At 42.2% G+C, this 22212-nt stretch overlaps 1 protein-coding gene across 4 annotated transcripts in view; it reads right to left on the bottom strand.

The window, feature by feature from the left end:
* CAPZB (capping actin protein of muscle Z-line subunit beta) overlaps positions 1-22212 on the bottom strand; it is a 188671-nt gene that overhangs the window by 6510 nt on the left and 159949 nt on the right. The gene's annotated exons all lie outside the window — the stretch shown is intronic.

Here is a 22212-nt window from a genome sequence, read left to right as displayed (position 1 = left end):
GGTCGATATGTCCAGGTGAGGAGGTCCTGATCCGATAAGTGAGACTGAGCATTAAAGGAGGGAGGCCGAGGGAGGGAGGAATCAACGATTCCTGATGTGAACACTTGTTCAGGGATTCTGTATTTTTCCCCCCAATTGTTTCCTATGTTTAAGTGTTGCCACAAGATTACAAATTCCTAAAGGACGTATTGATCTGTTTTATATCCCAGAGGGTGCACAAGAGTGCTAAGCACATAAACACTCAAAATTATTAAAATGAAAATAAGGCTATGTAGCTACTATCACTACTGTTGTTAAAATAAATGCAGAAGCTGAAATATGTTATTAAGAGATAGGGTGAAAAGGTAAGAAGAGTATCAGGAAGGTTAGAGCTCAAAATGAGTTCAGGTTAGTAAAGAAAGGAAAGGAAGGCAAGGGAAAAAGTGACATCACCATCACAGCAGATGAGATACTCCTGAGATCCCCCCACCCCCAGAGAAGCTTTAAACAAGAAGCAAAAACTGGCAGAACCAAACTTCTCAGAGATCCATAAACAGTTCAAGCATTTCAATAATGGGCTGAGTGCTGAATCAAGAAAAAGGCAATTTAAATATGGTAGGGGGAAGCAGATGTGGCTCAGGTGACTGACTGGGCTCCCGCCTACCACGAAGGAGATCGCTGGTTCAGATCCCGGTGCCTCCTAGACAAGACAGCAAGCTGGCGTAACGGGCAGGCACAGCAAGCTGACACAGTAAGAGACACAACAAGAACATAATGGGAGACCCAATAAAGCAGGGAGCAGAGGTTCCCAGTGCCTTCTGGAGAGGACAGTGAGCCGACGTGTTGGACAGATGTGACGAGCTGACGCAACAAGATGATACAACAAGAGACATGGCGAGGAAAAACAGAATGAGACACACAACAAAGCTGGGAGTGGAGGTGGCTCAAACAATTAGACACCTCCCTCCCACACTGGAGGTCCCAGGTTCGGTTCCAAGTGCTGCCTAAAGAAACAAGAAAGATGAACAGACTCAGCAAGTAAAAAACAAGGGGATGGGAAGAAATGAATTTAAATAAATAAGTAAATAAATGGTAGGGGACAGAGAGGTACAGGAACATAGTTTGTATATGTCACTGAAGCTAAGTTGGTACCACACCAAACAAGACTCTTAAATAGATTTGGGATGTTAAATTTAAGCTCCCGGGAAACCAAAAGAAAATACTGGAAAAATCTGCATAGAAAAGGAGAGTGGATGTGGCTCAAGCAATTGAGCACCCACTTCCCACACAGGAGGCCCTGGGTTTGGTTCCCGATGCCTCCTGAAGAAAAACACAGACAACAAACAGAAAATGAGCAAAAAAACCAATGAGCAAATAGATCAGGGAGCCATCCGGGGATGGGGGAAAACAAGTAGGGGCGCGGTTACAGCTCAAGCAGATGAGCGCCCACTTCCCCCGTAAGAGGTCCTGGGCTCAATCCCTGGTACCTTCTGAAAAAAATAATTAAAAAAGAAGAAAAAAAGAAAAAAAAAGGGCAACTAAATACCAAAACAGGCAATAGTAGAAGAACTGAGAGACAAAAAAGGTGTAAGTCTTACAAAACTCAAAGAACAAAATGCCAGAAATAAGTCCTACATTATCGATAGTTACTTTAAATAAATTCCCCAGTTAAATAGCAGAGGCTGGAAGAATGGATAAAGAAAAGCATGACCCAAATATATGCTGTTTACAAAATTCACCTGAAATTCAAAGGCACAAGTTGAAAACGAAAGGATGGAAAAAATATTTCATGAAATAGTAATTAAAAGAGTGGGGATGAACAAAAAAAAAGTGGGGGTGGCTACGCAAATACAAAACAAAACAGATTTTAAAAGGATCAAATCATCAAGAAGAGAGGACAATTCTAAACATACATATACCTAATGAACAGAGCTTCAAAATATATGAAGCAACCGTTGAGAGATTTGAAGGGAGAAACAGACAGTTCTACATTAATAGTAGGAGACTTCACTATACCACTTCGAATAGACAGACATATGGAAGAAATCACAAGGGAAATTAGGAAATATCTTAAGATTAAAGAAAATCAAAACACAACATAGCAAAAATGTTGTGTTCAGAGGGCTATTTATAGCTCTAAATACCTATATTGAGAAGATCTGAACTCTGTCAACTGAGTTGACTTTAGTCAACTCAAAAAATAAGAGCAAACTAAACCGAAAATGAGAAGGAAATAATAAATTAGAGAATGCATAAATAAAACAGAGACTAGAAAGAATCAATGAAACCAAAAGTTGACTCTTTGAAAAGATCAATAAAATTAAAAAAACTTTTAGCCAGACTGATAAGCTCAAAAGAGCGGATTCTCTAAAACCAGAAATGAAAAAAAAAGAGGAAGAGGGGCATTACTACTGAATGTAAAGAAATAAAGGTTATAAGATGATATAATGAACAAATGCATGTCAAAACAATTAGATAACCTAGAAATAAAAAATTTCTTAGAAACAAAAATTACCTAAACTCACTCAAGAAGAAACAGAAACCTCAACAGACTAATAATAGGAGACTGTATCAGTAATCAAAAGCCTCATAACAAAGAAAAGTCAGGACCAAATGGCTTTACTGGTGAAGTATACCAAACATTCAAAAAAGTGGTCGCAGGGGAGTTATACCTGCTTATTAGATGATGAAGAATGTTCTAAATGAAATTGTTCTAAAATTTTTTTGGATGATGAATGCACAACACTGTGATTATACTAAAATCCACTGATGATACACTTGGATAGATCATATGGTGTATGAATATATCTCAATAAAACTGCTTAATAAAAAACTAATTGTGAAAGAATAGCCAGAAATAGCAACTATGTACAGCAGGGGAAGCAAAAAGAGATTGAGAGGTGAAGAATTTTCTTTTCTTTTTTATTACTGAAATAATGAAAAATCTCTAATAACGGCTTAAGTGATGAATGCACAATTTCCTTCTCAACTCTTCCAAAAAATTTTGAAGGAACACTTTCTAATTCATTCTATGAGGCCAGCATCAGCCTCACATCAAAATCAGATAAATATATCACAAGAAAGAAAATCACCATCAATATCACTTATGAATATAGGTGCAACAAAATACTACCAAACTCAATCCAACAGCACATTAAAAGGTCTGTACACCATGATCAAGTGGGATTTATAACAGGAATACAAGAATGGTTCAACAGAAGAAAAATCGATGTAATAATACACATTAACAGAATGAAGGGGAAAACTTACATGATCACTTCAATTAATGCAGAAAAGGCATATGACAAAATGCAGAATCTTTATTGATAAAGATTAAATATGAAAAAGAAAGGCATTCGAATTGGAAAGGAAGAAGTAAAACTATCGCTATTCACAGATGACATATTATTGTATACAGAGAGTCCCAAAGACTCTATAAGAAACCTACTACGGCTCATATATGATTGGAAGACTACTATTGTAAGTTATCAATACTATCCAAAGTGATTTAGAAAGTCAATGCAATCCAAATCAAAATTCCAATAGCATTCTTTGCAGAAATGAAAAAGCTAATCATTAAATTCATATGCAGGAGAGGCAGATGTGGCTCAGCTGATAGAGCATCCATCTACCATAAGGAGGGTCCAGGGTTTGATCCCCGGGGCCTCCTGACCCGTGTGGTGAGCTGGCCCACGCGCAGCGCTGATGCACGCAAGGAGTGCCATGCCACGCAGGGGCGCCCCTGCATAGGGGTGCCCCACGCGGAAGGAGTATGCCCCTAAGGAGAGGTGCCCCGTGTGAAAAAAGCGCAGCCTGCCCAGGAGTTGCGTGCGCTGCACACACAGAGAGCCGACACAGCAAGATGACGCAAGAGACACAGTTTCCCAGTGCCACCAGATAATGCAAGCAGACGCAGGAGAACACACAGTAAATGGACAGAGAGAGCAGACAACAGGGGGGAAGGGGAGAGAAATAAATAATTTTTTAAAAAATAATAAAAAAGTAACAAAATCTTAAGAAAAAATTCATATTCAGGACCCCAAACAGTGAAAAACATCTTGAAGAAAGAACAAAATTGGAGGACTAAAATTTCTTGATTTTAAAACTTATTACAAAGCTACAGTATTCAAAACAGGTGGTAATGACACAAGGACAGATATCTAGACCAGTGACACTAGAATATAAACACACACATCTATGGTCAACTGATTTTTTTTTCATTGTAAACTCTCCATTTATTCTTCTTCTAGTCTTTATTTTCTGATTTTGTAGTAATACATAAATTGTTATATATCATTTCACATAAAGACTTTTTCCTGTTTTTAGGATTATTTTGTTAGGAGAGAGCCCCAGAAATGGAATTATAAAACAAATGAAGTTTTTTTCTTTCATTGTGGAAGAAAAACTGATTCTCATCTGCAGTATCCTGACTAGAAATGAGACCAGTGAAAAAGCAACTCTAGCACCTTCTAACAGCCCTGCTGGCATTCAGCTGTACATCTTCTCTCTTATCTTGGGAAGACTGAGGTGTTTAAGGGGAGTTGGGTAGTTTTTTTAAAGTAATGTTTATTTTCATCATAGTAATAAACTCACGAAGCTTAAGAAATCAAAGAGAACTACAAGGCTTATGATGAAAAGCTGTGGCACCCTGCCTGATCCTTCCCCATCCTCAAGGCCCCAGCTTTAACTTTTTACTATTTCTTGGGGTATTAACCTCCATATTATGAAATGATATCCTTTAAGTGCTTCTTTTTGTACTAAAACACAAAATGCTAAAACTTTGTGCATTATCTATTAATTTCCTATTGTTGAAGACAAGAATTTAGAGAGCTCTTCCCTGCCACACACATCCCGTGCTCTAGTACCCCTCACATGTGCAGGTATACTGGCACACCCACGTGCACAGATGCATACACACATCCACTTCTCTAATCTATGTCACATCATCTCTAATCCAATCTCTTCTAATCTGTTACACCCTCTCTTTTGGAAAGCAGAGACTCACAGGAAAAAGCAGCAGAGAGAGACAAACCCTGAGAGGCTAAGAGGCCCTGGAGGCAAAAGGCTACTAGAATCAGCAGAGAGGCATAAAAGAGCCCCCGCCCCCAGGCTGAGAGAGACCTGGAGGAGAGGGCAAGGTCAAGTCATATGCATATGCCACAGCTGAGCTTGAGGACAGCGCTTTGCTTGATGCCTTGATTTGGGCAGAGCCTCTATTACGCCCTGCCATGTGCCTGATGGCTCACAGCCGACCTTCGAGAGACAGCATCTCTGATGATGCCTTGATCTGGACATTTTCACAGCCTCAGAACTGAAAGCTATTAACCTAATGTACATTCCCATTATAAATACCAACCCACTTCTGGTATTTTGCTCACAGCAGCCTTTAGCAAACTAAAACACTGGGTCAAGAAGTAAACACTTCTTAAGGAGCCATAAAACTGTTATACACAGCAGGTGTACCACTGCATTTCCACCAGCAAGGCATAAGCATTCCAGTTTCTCCGCATCCTTGCCAATATTTTTAAATTTTCCTTTTTAAAATAACAGATCCCAGTGGATGTGAAAATGGTATCTCATTGTGGTTTTAATTTGCATTTCCTATAATGGCTAATGAAGTTGAGCATTTTTTCATGTGCTTACTAACCATTTGTCGTCTTCTTTAGAGGAATGTTAATTCAAATCCTTTGCCCATTTTTAAATCAGGTTGTATGTCTTTTTGGTGTTGAGTTGTAGGAGTTCTTTATATATTTTGAATATTAAACTTGATCATGATTTGCAGACAATTCTGTAGGCTGTCTTTTCACTTATGTGATCATATTCTTTGATGCACAAAAGTTTTTAATTTTGATGCAGTCCAATTTATGGAGTGTCTTCTTGCTCGTTCTTTGGGTGTTGACATTCCATCACATTTGCTATATTCTGGTTTTAGAAGCAAGTCACTAGGTCCAGTTCACTCTTAAGGGGTGAATACGGGGGGGGGACGACGACGACTTTAATTAATAGTATAAATATAAAAATGTGCTATCAGCAATTGTAACAAATATTCCACACCAATACAAGGTGTTAAGGTGATACACAGGTATCCTGCATACTATACATGATTGTTCTGTAAACTCACAACTTCTCTAATAAGGAAAAAAAAGGCCTCAGTCTCCCTGGTATAGTAAAGCTGTGCTTCTCAAACGTCATTGTACATACAAACCACCTGGAGTTGTTGTAAACATTCAGCTTCTGATTCAGTAGCTGGTGCTGGGTAGAGAGATCCTGCATTTCTTACTGGCTCCCGGGACATGCCCAAGCTTGCTGGTCCAGGACCACATTTTGAACTGTGAGGTGGTAGACGACAACCAAGGTGCCTCTTGGCTTGCTCTGAGGAAATTACATTAGGCTCCTCTTCTAAGACTTGCAATAGCTTTTCACTTCCATTCTTCCTAGTGGTATCCTTTTTTTTTTTTAAAAAGAAGGTACCAGAGATGGAACCCAGGACCTCATATATAGGAAGCAGGCGCTCAACCACTGAGCTACATCTGCTCCCTAATCAGAGTTGGTTTTTTTGTTTGTTTTTGTTTTCAGGAGGTACCAGAGATTGAACCCAGGACCTTGTACATGGGAAGATAGAGCTCAACCACTTCAACTACATCCATTTCCCTATCCTCTTTTATGATTTCTCTTCTGCTTTCAAGACTGTTCAATTTAGCCACATTTTACAGAAGCGGCGGTTGGGGTATCTCCAGGGCCGGTGGGGTGGAGCGGGCTGCTGCGTGTTACATGTCCACCTGTGGCTCAGTCCCATAGCACCCAGGGCCTCCACGCACCTGCCCTTCTGGATTCCTCCAATGCCACAGTGAGGCCCAGTGGCTGGTCAACTGATTTTTAACAAGGAAGCCAAGTCCACCCAATGGAGAAAGAATAGTCTCTTCAAAGAATGGTACTAGGAAAACTGGAAATCAACATGCAAATGAATAAAAATGGACCCTTACTTCATACTATATATAAAATTAACTCAAGGGACCAATAGCCTAATTATAAGAGTTAAAACTACAAAACTCTGAGAAGAAAACATAGATAAATATCTTTAACACCTTTTTTAGGTAATGAACTCAGACTTTTTACACCAAAAGCTTGAGCAACCAAAGAAAAAAATAGGTAAGTTGTCTTTAATTTTGTGTACAGGACATTATCGAGAGAATGAAATAACTGTATGCCAGAAAACTAGACAACCTAGAAGAAATGGACAATTTCTTAAAAACAACAACTTATAGACTCTAGAAGAAATAGAAAATCTTTAAAACACCCAATTACAAGTAAAGAGATTGAATCAGTTATCAAAAAACTCCCAATAAAGAAAAGTCCAGGACCTGACAGCTTCACAGGTGACATCTATCAAACATTACAAGAGGAATTCACACCAATCCTGCACAAACTCTTCCAAAAAATTAAAGAGTGTGGAGGTCTGAAGCTGTATGTTCTCCAGAGGAAAATATGTTCTTAAATCTAATCCATTTCTGTATGTATAAACCCATTTTAAGTATGATCTTTTGATGGGGCTACTTGAGTTAAGGTATGACCCCGCCTCATTTAAAGTTGGTACTTAATCCTATTAACTGTAGTCCTTTATAAAGGGAATGAATAAAGAGAGAAAGCTACTGAAGCAAAAAGTTGAAAGCAAAGAAATCCTGAAAAGGGAGAGATCAGTAGATGCCACCATGTGCCTTGCCATGTGGTAGAGGAGCCAAGGATCACTGGTACAGTCTTAGGGGAAAAAGCATCACCTTGATGATGCCTTGATTTGAACATTTTCTCAGCCTCAAACTAAAAGCTAATAAAGTCCTACTGTTGGGAAGTGGATGTGGCTCAAGCATTCGGGCACATGTCTACCATATGGGAGGTCCCAGGTTTGGTTCCCAGTGCCTCCTAGAGAAGATGAGCAAGACAGTAAGCTGACCTGAAGGGCTGGTGCAGCAAGCTGATGCAACAAACAGATGCAACAAGAAGTCACAAAGAAGAAACACAATGAAAGACACAACAAGGTAGGGAGCGGAGTTGGCTCAAGTAATTGAGTACCTCTCTCCCACATGGGAGGTCCCAGGTTTGGTTCCCAGTGTCTCCTAAAAGAGAAGACAAGAAGATGAACAGATAGAGAGCACACAACGATAGACACAGTGAGCAGACAATAAGCACAAACAACAAGGGGGGAGGGCAGAGAAATAAATAAATAAAATAAATCTTAAAAAAACAAAACAAAACAGCCCCACGTCCCCCGTGTAGGGGAGCCCCATGCGCAAGGAGTGCGCCCCATAAGGAGAGCCGCCCAGCACGAAAGAAAGTGCAGCCTGCCCAGGAATGGTGCAGCACACACAGAGAGCTGACACAACAAGATGACGCAATGAAAAGAAAACACAGATTTCCGTGCCACTGACAACAACAGAAGCAGACAAAAGATGACGCAGGAAATAGACACAGAGAACAGACAACTGGGGGGGGGGGGGGGAGGAGGGGGGAGAAAAAATAAATAAATCTAAAAAAAAAAAAAACAAACAAACAGCCCCATTGTTTAAGCCAACCCATTTCATCCTATCTGCTTAAAGCAGCCTAGAAAACATGAGGGCACACACCACCTAAACCCATTCTTCAAGGCCAACATTATTGTAGTAACAAAGTCAGATCAAGATACCACAAGAAAACTACAGACCAATATCCCTATGAACACAGATGCAAAATTCCTCAACAAAATAATAGCAAACCAAATCCCATTGTTGGGAAGCGGATGTGGCTCATTAAAAGAAGTATACACCCCTATTAAGTGGAATTATTCCAGGTATGCAAGGATGGTTCAACATAAGAAACACAATTAATGTAATATACCACATTAACAGAATGAAGGGGGAAAACCACATGATAAAATCTCAAGTGACACAGAAAAGGCATTTGACAAAATCCAGCACCTCTTCTTGATAAGAACACTGAGAAAACTAGGAAAATAAGGAAAGTTACTCCACATTACAAAGTGCATATATGAAAAACTCACTGGTAAATCCTACTCAATGTCCTAAAATCATACTCAACCATCAAAGACTGAAAACTATCCTTTCAAGGTCTGGGAAAAAACAAGGATGCCCACCGTCATTTACCATTATTCAACACTGTACTGGAAGCTCTAGTCAGAACAATTAGGCAAGAAAAAAAAGTAAAGATATCTAAATCGGAAAGAAGAAAAACTCTTCATTTGCAGACATGATACTACATCCAGAAAGTCCCAGCAAATCTACAACAAAGCTACTAAAGATAATAAGTGAATTCATCAAAGTGGCAGGATACAAGGTGAACATGCAAAAATCAGTTGTGTTTCTATAAACTAATAATGAATAACCTGAATGAAAAAATTAAGAAAAAAATCCATTTATAAAAGCAAATAAAAGTAACAAATATCTTAGAATAAATTTAACTAAGAATGTAATGGACTTATACATGGAAAACTACAAAACACTGCTAAAAGAAGTCAAAGGGCTAAATCAACAGAACAACATTCCATGTTCATGGAGTGGAAGACTGAAAATTGTCATGGTATCAAATCTACCCAACGTGATTTACAAGAGTCAACATAATCCCAATGAAAATTTCAACAGCGTTCTTTGCAAAAATGGAAAAGCTAATCATCAAATTTATTTGGAAGGGTAAGGGGCCCCAATAAGCCAGAACCATCTTTAAAAAGAACAGTGAAGTTAGAGGACTTATACATCCTGATTTAAAGACTTATTATTACAAAGCCACAGTGGTCAAACAGCATGGTACTGGCACAAGGATAGGCAGGCCAATGAAATGGAATCGAGAGCTCAAATACCAACCCACATATTTATGGCCAAATGATTTTTGACCACTTAACTGGGAAAGAATCATTTCTTCAACAAATAGCATAAGGAAAACTGAATTTCCATTTGCAAAAAAAGGAGGGCCCCTACCCTCACACTATATATGAAAACTAACTTGAAATGGATCAAAAACTCAAGAGTCAGAACTCCTAGAAGGAAATGTAGGGAAGCATCTTCAGGATCCTATGTTAGGCAATAGTTTCTTAGACTTTATACCCAAAACATAAGTAACAACAGAAAAAAGAAATAAATGGGACCTCATCAAAATTAAGAACCATTATGCATCAAAGGACTGAAATATGAAAGTAAAAGGACAACCTACATAATGGGAGAAAATATTTGAAAATTGCTAACAGATAAAGGTTTAATATCCAGAATATATAAAGAAATCCTTCAACTTAACAAGAAAAAGACAAATGACCCAATTAAAAAATGGGCAAAAGTCTTGAAGAGATATCTCTCCAAAGAATATTTACAAATGGTCAGAAAGCATATAAAAAGATACTCGACATCATTAGCCATCAAAGAAATGCAAATTGGAAACCATGAATGATGAAATCTCATTTCACACCCCTTAGAATGACAGCTATTAAAAAACAAATGGAAAATTACCCAGGTTTATACCCAAAAGAACTGAAAACAGGAACTGAACATATATATTTTCAAACAGATGTTCTCAGTAGCATTATTCACAATAGCCAAAAGATGGAAGCCACCCAAGTGTCCATCAACCATTGAATGGATAAATAAAATGTTGTGCGTCCATACAATGGAATATTATTCAACCATAAAAAGGAATGAAGTTCTGATACAAACAAAAACATGGATGAACCTTTAAGACATCATGTTAAGTGAAACAGGCCAAACACAAAAGGATAAACATTGTAATAAGTTCACTGATGAGAAATAGTTAGAATAAGAAAACGCACAGAGTCAAAATCTAGAATATAGGTTACCAAGGAGTGAGGCAGGGATAGGGAATGGGAATTTAGGCTTAAAACATACTCCTATTTTGGGATCCTATTTGGGATGATCGAACTGTTTTGGTAATGGATGGTGGTGACGGTAGCACAACACTGTGAAAGTAATTAATAGCACAAATATATATCTGAATGTGGTTATAAGGGTAAATGTTAGAGATGGTAATAGAAAAATAAAATCCACAGAATTCTGTGGATAAAATCCACAGAATTGTACTACACAAACAGTAAATCCTGAGTTAAACCATTGTAAAATGTACTGTCATCAATTGTAGCAAATGTTCCACACAAATGCAAGGTGTTAATAATAGTATGGTATATGGAAATCCTGTATTTTATCCATGAGTGTTCTGTAAACCTTTAAATTCTCCAATAAAAAATGGCAATTTTCTGATTTTGATTAAGAAAAATGGGCAAGAGATTCGAATAGACACTTCTCCAAAGATGATGTATAAATGGTAAAAAATCATGAAAAGCTGCTCAACGTAATTAGCCCTGAGGGAAATACAAAACAAAACCACAATGAGATACTACTCCACACGCACTAGAATGGCTGCTATTACGAAAATGGAGAATTACAAATGTTGGAGAGGATATGGAAAATTGTATATCTGAAACTGGATAAAATGGAAAATCTTAGGTTGTATATATTTTACCAGGATTTTAAAAAAACCCACCATATAAATATATAACACAATGAACCCTAATATAAACTGTAGACTATAATTAACAGTGTAATTATAATACTGTTTCATCAACTGTAACCAAGGACCATACTTATGTAAAATGTTAATAATAGAGAAAACTGTTTTTGAGGGTGGGGTATGTTGGAACATTGTATGATTTTTCTGTAAGCCCACAGCTGCCCTAATTTAAAAAAAAAAGGACTTGAACAGACATTTTTCCAAAGATAAAAAAATGGCCAATAGTACATAAAAAATACTCAGCATCATTAGCCGATAAACGCAAATCAAAACCACAATGAGGTACTACCTCACACTCGCTAAAATGTCTTGTTACTAAAAAAATGAAAACAAAACAAAACAAAACAAAAAAAAACAACAACCAACTGTTGGCCAGGATGTGGAGAAATAGGAACCTTCATACACTGGTGAGAATGTAAAATGGTGCAGCTGCTATGGAAAACAATTTGTGCACCAATGTTCACAGAAGCATTATTCACAACAGACCAAAGGCAGAAGCAACCCAAATGTCCATCAACAGATGAATGGGAAAACAAAATGTGGTATACATCCATACAATGCAATATTATTCAGTCATCAAATGAAGTTCTGATGGAGGGCTACAACATGAACGAACACTGAAAACATCACATTGTGCAAAATAAGCCAGACACAAAAGGACAGACTTTTCATGATTCCACTTACATGAAATAACTAGAATATGCAAATTCATAGGGAAAGAAGGTGGGAATACAGGTTACCTGGGATGGGGATAGGGAAGAGATAATGGGAATTAATGCGTAAAGGATGCAGGGTTTCTGTTTGGGGTAATAGAAAAGTTTTTGCAATAGATGGTGGTGAGGGTAGTACAACAATGTGAATTTGATTAATCCCAATGCATTGTATGCTTGAGAGTAGTTGAGATGGGAAATTTTATGTTGTATAGTACCGTGATTTAAAAATAACAGACAAAAGGGACACAGACAATTAAAACACAATACACCAACCCAGAATGCCTCTAATAAGAGAAAATGTCCAAAATATAAGAACTGAAAAAACTAGAATATGGACTGTATGCTTTATATTGATGTTAAATTTCTTGACCTTGATAACTGTACTCAATGTTTATATAAGTGAATATTCTTGTTCTTGTAAATATACAATGAAGTATTAAGTGTTCAAAGAGCATGACAGATACAACCTGTTTAGAAACAAATTAGATATAACAAATGTGGCAAAAGTTTAAATGTTGGTAAATCTGGGACTCTGAGCAGGTGGTATACTGGAGTTCTATGTATTGGTTTTGAGTTATTTCTCCAACTATCCTGGTTAGTTTGAAATTAATAAAAAGTTAAAAAAAAAAAAGAGGCAGGAGGTTTTCTTCAGAGCCAGAGCAATAGGGCAGATGCTTGGAGTGGGCAATGGTGCTTTCAGAGGTTACAGACTTCTGCCTCTTCCAACATATTTTAACTTGTCTTCTCCATGAGAGAATGATTACCATATTGGGAAAGGTAAAAGAGACCCAGTTAAGAGGGAGCTCAAGTCAAAAATGGGCAAGTAGATAACAGGACGGGACCAAGTCACTTTAAAGAACTCAGTTTCTGGGACACTGCCATCCTTGAAATATTGCAGTGCGCTTTGAAGCACCAAAACAATAGAACAGAGTAGGGGCTGGCTGTTTTCATGAAGAAGGAAGAGGACAGTCTAAAACTAAACACTAGTTTTACATTGATCTGGACAACAATTTTTGCTGGGACTGTTGGCACATTTTGAAGTCAGTGATCACTAGAAGGCAGCAGTACTCACCAAGAAAAATTTCTATCACAGGAATCTCTAATTTCCTATTCTGATAGGGATGCTGAGCTGGGAGAACAGAGAACTTCTCTACTAAGGTAACACCATCTACCAGGCCTGTGGTTGGACTGGTGGCTCACTCAGACAGAGCTTCTGCTGAGAGTGCTGGATGCCACGTTCCTGGGGGCCTCTGGGCATCCTGTGGGTCCAGGACTCATAGGAAGGCAAAGCTGAGAAGGTCCATCCACATCCTACTGACAGCAGAGCCAAGATGATCACAGCACAGAAGAGCGCAACTCCATGTATGGAGGGCTTGCCAGGGGGCAGATACCTCGTTCCACCAAACCTTCCTAAGACCTACTTTACACCCAAGGAAACTGAAGCTTACAGATGTCAAGTAACCCGCCCGGATCACACAGTACTGTTAGACTCCAGTGCCATCACTCTTCCTATGCTTACTGTATTTATCGGGGCAAATGGGAACCAGATACTCAGGCTTAAACACTGATCTCAGTACAAAATGGGGAACAAGTGAGTTGTCAGCAGGCCCTTGTGAGTGACATTAACTCATGGTTTTAGGTGACTTCAAGCTTGACTAGATTGTGATGTGGCTGCTATGACAGCTTTAATGCAACCTTAGAGTACATGAATTAAACTATTCCTAGTGCCCAGGTAATGGGCAGTGGTCCTGCCCCATCACATGAGGAAGAGGCTGCGGATGCAAGGTCCCAGGACTTGTTCAAGAAGCAGGAGCCATCCTCCAGCTCCACACTGCAGAGCTAGATTCTGTTTTGGGCCGTGGGTTTGAAGACACTCATGGACAAGTTTGAGTTACTTAAAAGGCGTGAACTACTTGAGCCCCAAGAAATGGGGAAGACTGGGGCTACTTAAGCCTGTGAAAGTACAGGCTAAGGAGATCCTAGCAGCCAGAGGAGATCTTAGCAGCCAGCACTCTGTAGGCTTGAGGCCTGGCAGAGGGCACATGTGGGATCAAGAGGGCAAGAGAATACTCCAGGATGAGGGACTTGGGCTCAGTACAAGGCAGGTGCTCATACAGCAATGAGCTCCAGGCCTCTGGAAGTGTCTGAGGAGAAACAGAGCAGTCATCTGTCAAAGACACTCCAAAAAAGTGTTCTGGTTTAGAGTTGCCTGTGGCAGTTTTATACTATTTATGAATCCCCAAAAGAAAAAGATTATGTTTGTACACTGGTCTGTTCCTCTGTGTGTGACACCTTTTGAATGCATTAGATTTAGCTGACATGTCTTGATTAAATTACCTGTTAAGATTAGGGTTTTCATTCTACCACATTAGGAGGCCATGACTCAGAGATGAGTTCCTGCCCCCTTGGAGAGCTGACATAAACGGACACTCACAAAAGACAGGGAAGAGGAGATAGTGCTATCATGTTTGATCCCAGGGCCCTGGGGAGAGATAGGCCCATTTGCCTGACAGTTTGCTGCTCAAGAGAACAGAGCAGCTAAGCAGCTGATAAGGACTGGAAAGAAATGAGCCTATTGTCACAGAGGCTAATATAGGAAGCCCTGAGAGACCAGGCAGAGACTGCCCACCATCTTGCTTCAACAAGTAGCAGATGACTTTGATGAGAAAGCAACCTTGAGGAGGACTCTTTAGGGCCTTGGGACTTTTACCCCAAATAAATACCCTTTATAAAAGCCCAACAGACTTCTGGTACTTTATATCAGCACTCCTTTGGCTGACTAATACAGTGCCGGTCCGGAATCCATGGTCTCTAAGGGCTTTTCTTTCCAAAATTATAAAAGAAAATCTCATCAGAAAAGAGGTCTGGTTCTGGCCAAACCGTTTTGCCAAGGACTGGTCAAATGGGAAAGAGGGAGAGAAATGCTAGAAGGATCTGCCCCCACCACCCTAGGCCCTGCGCTCTTCCAAGTACTCTTTGGCGAGTCATGCAGTGGAGATGGGTGATCCCAAGGAGTCTTGATTCACAGGCTCCAAGGAAATAATGTGTCACAAAACAAGAGGTGTCAGAGTGCCCATGAACTTGCAAACGATGGCTACTCTCCACTATTTCAGGCCTAATAAATACTCCACCCTGGGCAGTGTTGCTAGAACATCACCCTCTCTTATTAAATCCCTGTTGCCAAGACAACTGGTTTGTGTGCATGTTGAACAGGAGTTGGTGAGCACATTCAGCTGTCTCCTCCCCAACTCCATGCACGGGGCAGATTCCTGGCAACCCCAGGGAAGGGATAAGGGCTCTGAGGAAACAAGGGCACAATCTGAAATGAGCAACAAGCACCCAAAGTGGGGCCAGGACAGTCGGCAAAGGGCTCTGGACCACCAGTGTAAGTAAAGTCACATCAGCAATTCAAACTCTCTTGGTTATTATCTTTATGCTTCAGAATCAAGAGCCACCATCCAACAAACAGCCAAAACTACTGCTGTTCAAGGTAGAAGGGGTTTGGGGTGGTGGCAGTGGAGGGCAAGTGAGAAGACCATCTTTCCCGATGTGCACTGCCTTCCCTTAGGAGCACAGCTGATGCTCTAAGAGAACACAAAGGGCTTCTAAGCTGGTGGCAGGAATTTGAGGCCAAGGAAAAGGCTCAGCAGGGGTTAGGGGAGGAGAGGTGATCTTGGCGCACAGACCTGTTTCCACAGCCTCCTAGCCCATACCCCCTGCTGACTCCCCTCCAAACCTGGTCAGGGTCAGTTTGTTGGCAATGCTGACCCACCAAAAACAGAACGATTTTTGCAATGCATATATTATTACATTGTTATAAAAGTGGCTGCCAAAAGGAAAACATTTCTAGGTGATGTGGCTGCAGATGTTCCACAAGATGAGTCTGAAGTCAGAACTCAGCCTGCTCGCCCCAAGCAAGTACCTGCAGCGCCCTTGCTCCCCAACCCTTCCGTCATGGCCTAGGGAACACCTGCGGCACCCTTGTTCCTCCCCATGGCCTTGCAATGATGATGGCCCTGGCAAGAGTTTGGGAAGCAGAGGGCCACTGTCTTCCAGAGGGATGTACCAGATCTCCCCAGTGCCATGAGGCATCTTCAAGTGGGTTTGGCCAGAAGGTGTGTTGCTCCAGAGCCAAAGAGGCCCGACTAGGTCTCAAACCTCCATGTCCCTCCCTCATACTAAATGAGCTTACAAGCATAAAATGTCTAGAACAATGCCTCGCAGAACGGCAGTTCTCAATGACTGTCAAAAAAATAGAGCTCCATTCCCAGGGTTCTTCCAGGCTTTGGATGTCAGGCAGAAGGCAGTGGCAGCAAACGGTTACCAAGCTCTGCCCTGGACATGAGGCTGGGTTGGAAGCCAAAGGCCACAAAATGGCAGTCAGCCAGCCTCCCAAGGAAGGTAGTTTGTCCAGTTTAGGAAAATTCTAATTGAGACTAAAATTACAAATATATGTAAGAAGATATAAGGTCTACTTTTGCAAGATAGGTGGTCATAGCAGTAAGAGCTATTGGGCTATTAAGCATAAGTGATTTTTTATTTCTACTCTACAACCACCTTTCAAAATGGGCATTATTAACTCTACTTTATGGTAAAGACACCAAGTTTGGAGAAGTGAAGTGGTTTGTCCAGGTCACACAGCTAGGGATGGAGCCAAAGTGAGGGCTGAAACCAAGGTCTAAATGATGCCAAAATCTGTTTCCTTCCACGAGGTCCCTCTGCTCAATTTCATCCATGATCTTTATCAGAAAAATTAAGGACAAATCACAATCCCATGCTCAGAAATTCTAAGCAGGGCTCATCCCGGCCTCATGCCCCATCCTCTCTCCTGCTCCTTTCTTTGCAGCGGGGAACAGATGAGGCAGGCAGTCTCATGCCAACCTAGGGTTTTACTGGTCACTCCACCCTGAATCATCTAACAAAAACGACACTTCCCCTAGAAGCTGCTTTCTCAAGCATCTCCACTGCTCTGTGCCCCCAGCTTAGGCAACAGCACGGAACACAAGGAGCATCCCAGGACTCCTTACCCCTCCAGAGGAGGTGCTCCCGTGAACTGTCATGAACTTGACTTGGCCCACACTTTCTTTCCCCACATCTAGAAAGAAGGGCCACAGGCTTCTTCCCTTTGATAAGAACACATTTATCAAGCTCAATTACTGAGCACAAGTCAAAGAGTATTTTCCTGCTCTGGCACAAGGTGAGTGCCTCTGCTGGTGTTTTACTGCTTTAATGTATATCACAAGGTGAATCCTGCTGACTGGAGAGAGCTCAGCCTGCAAATGACTGGCCTCCTCTCCCTACACGACAAAACATTCCACCTTCGGTTTTTAAATATCTAGAATCTGGAAAAAAATATCAAACAAATTTCTGCAGGTCTCTTCTCCAGATTGGAAACCTTGAATCTCTTTCCAAAGAATTATGGTTTTGCCTCTTTCCCTTGCCTCCAGCAGCTGCACAGAGTGGCCCTGCACTGCAACTTCTTTTCAACAGTTGGTACTGGACTTGTAGCTTTTTTTCCCCTCTAGCTCCACGACCTTCCCACTGGGCCCTAAATGGCAATCTGCCAGAGGGCATCTTCACCCTGCCTCACTTGGATCTGTCTGGCCAACCTTGGCAGGAGGGTAAGATTTAGCCATGATGAGCTTCTAAAAAGACTGCTGGTTACCTTCTTTCTGAAAGCCGTGCAGCTGCAGGGATTTGCCAAAACACTTTATTTCATCTTCCAGCTAACATCCTTAAAAGGCATTTTTGGGGGCGGAGGGGAGGAAGCCAAAGTGGAGATGATGGGTGAGAACTATGAGGGAGCAAAGCCTGAAACGCAGGTGGCCTGAGCCAGCTGTGGTGTCTCCACACCCTGGTGAGTTGTGACCAGGTGTGAAACATGGCTCAAGTAATTTATCATTGTGAAATTTATTTTGAAACAAAATCAGTGAGAGCAGCAGTCCATCTCATTCATTTGCCCTCCCATAAGTCATCTAAGGTAAGGAGGGGATTTAAGGCGAAGACTCTGGAAGTGCTCATAGCCTGAAATGTCCAAGGGAAGGCAAGCCTCAGTCATTCGGACATTCCCAAGATGGGACATGGGAAGCAGGAAAATGAGGGAGCCAGTGGGGTCCGTGCCCCTGTACAGAGAAGAGTCCACCAGGCCGAGGTGCCCCGAGCCACCTCCAGGGTATGGTGGTACCGATGTGTAACTCCCGTGGGCCAGGCGTGCAGCCAGGAGCCCCTCCATGATCTTGGCCTGTGTGTGTGGCCTTGCTGAGCAGCACTGTGGCTCAGCGAGACACTCCAAAAACAATGTCCTTCCTTCTTAACACATGCAGAGCAAGTGTGAGTATGTGACTGTGACTGCAACAGGGCCTAGATCCTAGAGGAAAAGCCTTAAGCTTGGGTCACTGCAAGAAATACCTAATGAAGTTACTCAAGTAATGAAGACTTATCAACCCCCCACCACGGCTCACCTCTAGGTGGTCACCAAGCCTTGGCTAATCTACTCCAGAATGTCTCCCCTGCACCTGTCCATCCTTCTCCACCCCTACAGCCTTTGTCCCTCTTCATTTCAGTCCTCATTTCTCCCCTTGACACAAACCCCAGCTTCTTTTATGACCTTGCTGAGCTCGTCTCCTCCAGCCCTCCTGGGGCTGCCAGGGTCCAGGCCCTCATCGCCTCTCCCTGGGCGATTCTTAACAGCCGGTTCCTGACAGCCGAGCCTCCACTCAGCTGGCCGAGTGAGCTGAAAACACAACCTGATTGGATCACTTTCTCCCTGATCAGATCACTTTCTACCTAAAACTCTTTTTTTACCATCTTTATAAATTGATTTATATTTATATTTTATATAAATGAAATCATACAATATGTTGCACAAAGTATTTATAACACGGATGAACCTGAAGGGACACTGAGGGAAACAAGCCAGACACAAAAGGACAAATACAGTATGACTGTGTTACTATATACCTAAACCTCTTAAAATCCCCCTCACTGGCTCTGGCAACGAACCATTTCTCATGGAGTCAACTTGCTTCCTGAGGAGAATCCACCTTAGAGCCAATCGAACGCCCCAGAGGAGGAAACCCAAGGTGTTGCTAGGCATGCTCCCTGCTGTTCTATCCTGAGGGCTCTGCAGCTTCAGCCCTGCTCACGGAGCCTGTTTCTGGGGCTGCCGCTGTACGGCAGCCGCCCACACCAACGACCAGGAGGAGGGGCAGTGAGTAGTGTCACTGTGTACCCGCAGAACAGTATCCTGCCTACCCTGAGCTGAATGTGACTCCACTGCTCCATTTCAATGTTTATTCAGCATCTACTGAATGCCAGACTCAGGGGACATATTAAGACCCGGAAAGTATGGTGTGGTAGAAATGAGCACAATTTTTTAGCCAGACAAATGAGTTCAAATCCAGGCCCTGCCTCTTACTAGCTAAGTCAGCATGGGTCATGATTGAACAGCTTGGTCCTCTGTTTCCTCACCTGTTCACTGCTCACTGCTGGCTCAGTTTCCCTGGAACCCCTGTGTCTCCTATTCAAGGAAACTAGACTTTTCCCAGGACTCATCTGGGATACACAGCTAAGCCCCACAACCCTCGTTTCCTGTTTGCACAGAAGCTGCGCATCATTAGCTTAGATCTAACTAATTGCTTCCCTCTCCCTCCCTTTACTTACATTGGAAACCAGCCCCAGCTTTAACGTACCTCAGATGAATTATGAGATCAGCCATTAGAACGATGACAGAAGCATGAATTTCCTCATTAAAGCCCCAAGAGCAAAAGGAAATCCAAACAAGGCACACGGCCCCCGCCAAGGTGTGCTGAGGACAGCCACTCATCAGGCCTGCGTTTGGTTTGGCAGGAGGCACTGCACACAGCAAGCTGGAACCAGACCCTGGCCATGGGCTGACAGCTCTGATTTAAATTATTAGGAAGGCAGAGGATTAAATATTTGTCCAGGTCACTGTAAACTGGGTGGAATTATAAACAATTCAAAGCAGTAAGCGATGCAGGAAGCAGCACCCGGATACAGATTTAGGATTTTCCACCCCTTGCCCAGGTGGCAGGGTGTGGGGAAGGCAGGCGTGGAGCCAGTCGCCTGGGGCTTCGGCTGCCCCTCCCCACTCAATGGTTACTGGAAGACAAGAGCCTGTTTCCAGACAACTCTGCCCCAGTGAGCAACAGTGCTTGTTCTGGGATGGGGGGTGGGAGAGCCCTCCCAGAGGCCAGAGGAGACCCCAAGATCCATTCTGCCTTGGCCAACTCTGACATGAGAGGCAGTGGAGGTTTAGCATGGAGAGACCAAGGCTTCTCCATGAATCCCAGGCACATTGGCAGACTGAACACATTTGCCTAGCAACCATTTTTCAAATATATGTAGATGCTGCTGAGGTGCATAGAATACAGATTCATTTAAGCTACTAAATCTATCCATTCTGCCATATATTTTCTCCACCAATGGCTATTAAAAATATACTTATTATATGGCAAATGGCAAAAAAATTTGGGGGGAGAGGGGGTGTTTGTGAATTTCTGCCAATACCAACTTCTCTGAGGGCAAACCACTTTTTCTTCTGAAGCCAAGTTGTACCTAGTCTGTACTTTCACTTTCCCCTATACACAAAGGCATTCCACAGCAGTGTCCTGGCATGGGGCTGAAAGCCTTCCCTGGGGATCAGCGCACCAAGGGTGTTAAAACTTGGAACTGTGAGGTCAAGACATGCCTGCTGGGGAGTGTCTTCCAGTCCAAGCTGTGTTTACTTTAGCTGCAGCCTGCAAGGAGGTACGTATGTTGGAGATGGACTGGCTGCTAATAGTAACTAAGAAAAAGATGGCTAGGGCAAGGTCCACAGCAGCATGTATCAGATTTTAATCTGCATATAAATTACCTGGAGACTCTTGTTGAAGTGTAGTAGATCCTGACTTGGTAGGTCTGGATGGGGGCCAAGATTCTGCATTTCTAACAAGCTCCTCAGTGATGCTGATCTCAGGCTGGCCCCAGGACTGACCTGGATGATGGAGCTGTTCCTGATCACGAGATGGGAAATGAAGAGCACTGCTTTTCACCACACAAAATAAGCATGAAGGATGGAGATGTGGTGAGCCCAGGAGAGGATGACAAGAAAAGAGCATGGCCAGACTATGCTGGAGCTCTCTGAGCTTAGTCTCACCCTAATAACAAGACATAGAAGTCTTCTTAGTCGAAATGCGAATAAATGCAGAAGAGTTCATCGCTAAATGACAAACTAAGATTCAACCTGTCACAGACAGACCTGTACAAGGACAGAACGGGGAGTCCCTGGCTCCAGAGGTTCTTGTGAAAAAGATGAGGGTGGGGTGCCAGCAGAAGGCCACTCAGTCCACTGCACACTCCTGGGAGGCCAGCCAGAGCAGACACAGGTTACAGTCTAGACGCCGCTTTTTAATGGAGAATGACATAAAAGGAATGGACTGTCTCCTCAAGGGGCCAGATCTCTGTCCCGTCTTCCCCAAGCAGGGCAGGTAGCTGCAGAAGGTGTCCCATAGGGTTGGAAGGTTGAACTAGATGACCTCTGAAATCTCATTTCAAGATTCTGTGATTCAAGCAGCCTTTTGACTTCCTTGGTCAAATGCAGTCATTTTCTCTTTATGAGGTGATCAGTATTCTGAGTTTTGAAAAGTCTCCTGCTTGGGCCTACATGGAAGGTTCTGATGAATGTCATGCAGTTCCATCCTTGTGGCCACTGCTGTGTGTGGGCTAGAGCTGAGCCGAGGGCGGGCGTTCCACAAGTGTTTCTTGGTTACCAGTCACCGCCAGCATCTGTCACAGGGAGGTGGTTTGGGGTTACTGGGGGTGGGAGGGTGGGGAGACATGCTTAAAGGAGGTGATTCTTCTGGATCCTCTCAGTTCTTCTTTCAGCCTCTCCCCTCTTTTCTGGGAACTGTGGCTTCTGTCCCAACAGCTGCCGCCAACTATGCAAGCTGACTCTCTGGCTTGG

The sequence above is a fragment of the Dasypus novemcinctus genome, chromosome 9 (genome assembly GCF_030445035.2).
Source record: "Dasypus novemcinctus isolate mDasNov1 chromosome 9, mDasNov1.1.hap2, whole genome shotgun sequence".
NCBI classification, from domain to species: domain Eukaryota; kingdom Metazoa; phylum Chordata; class Mammalia; order Cingulata; family Dasypodidae; genus Dasypus; species Dasypus novemcinctus.
This window is presented reverse-complemented; position numbering and strand designations above follow the sequence as displayed.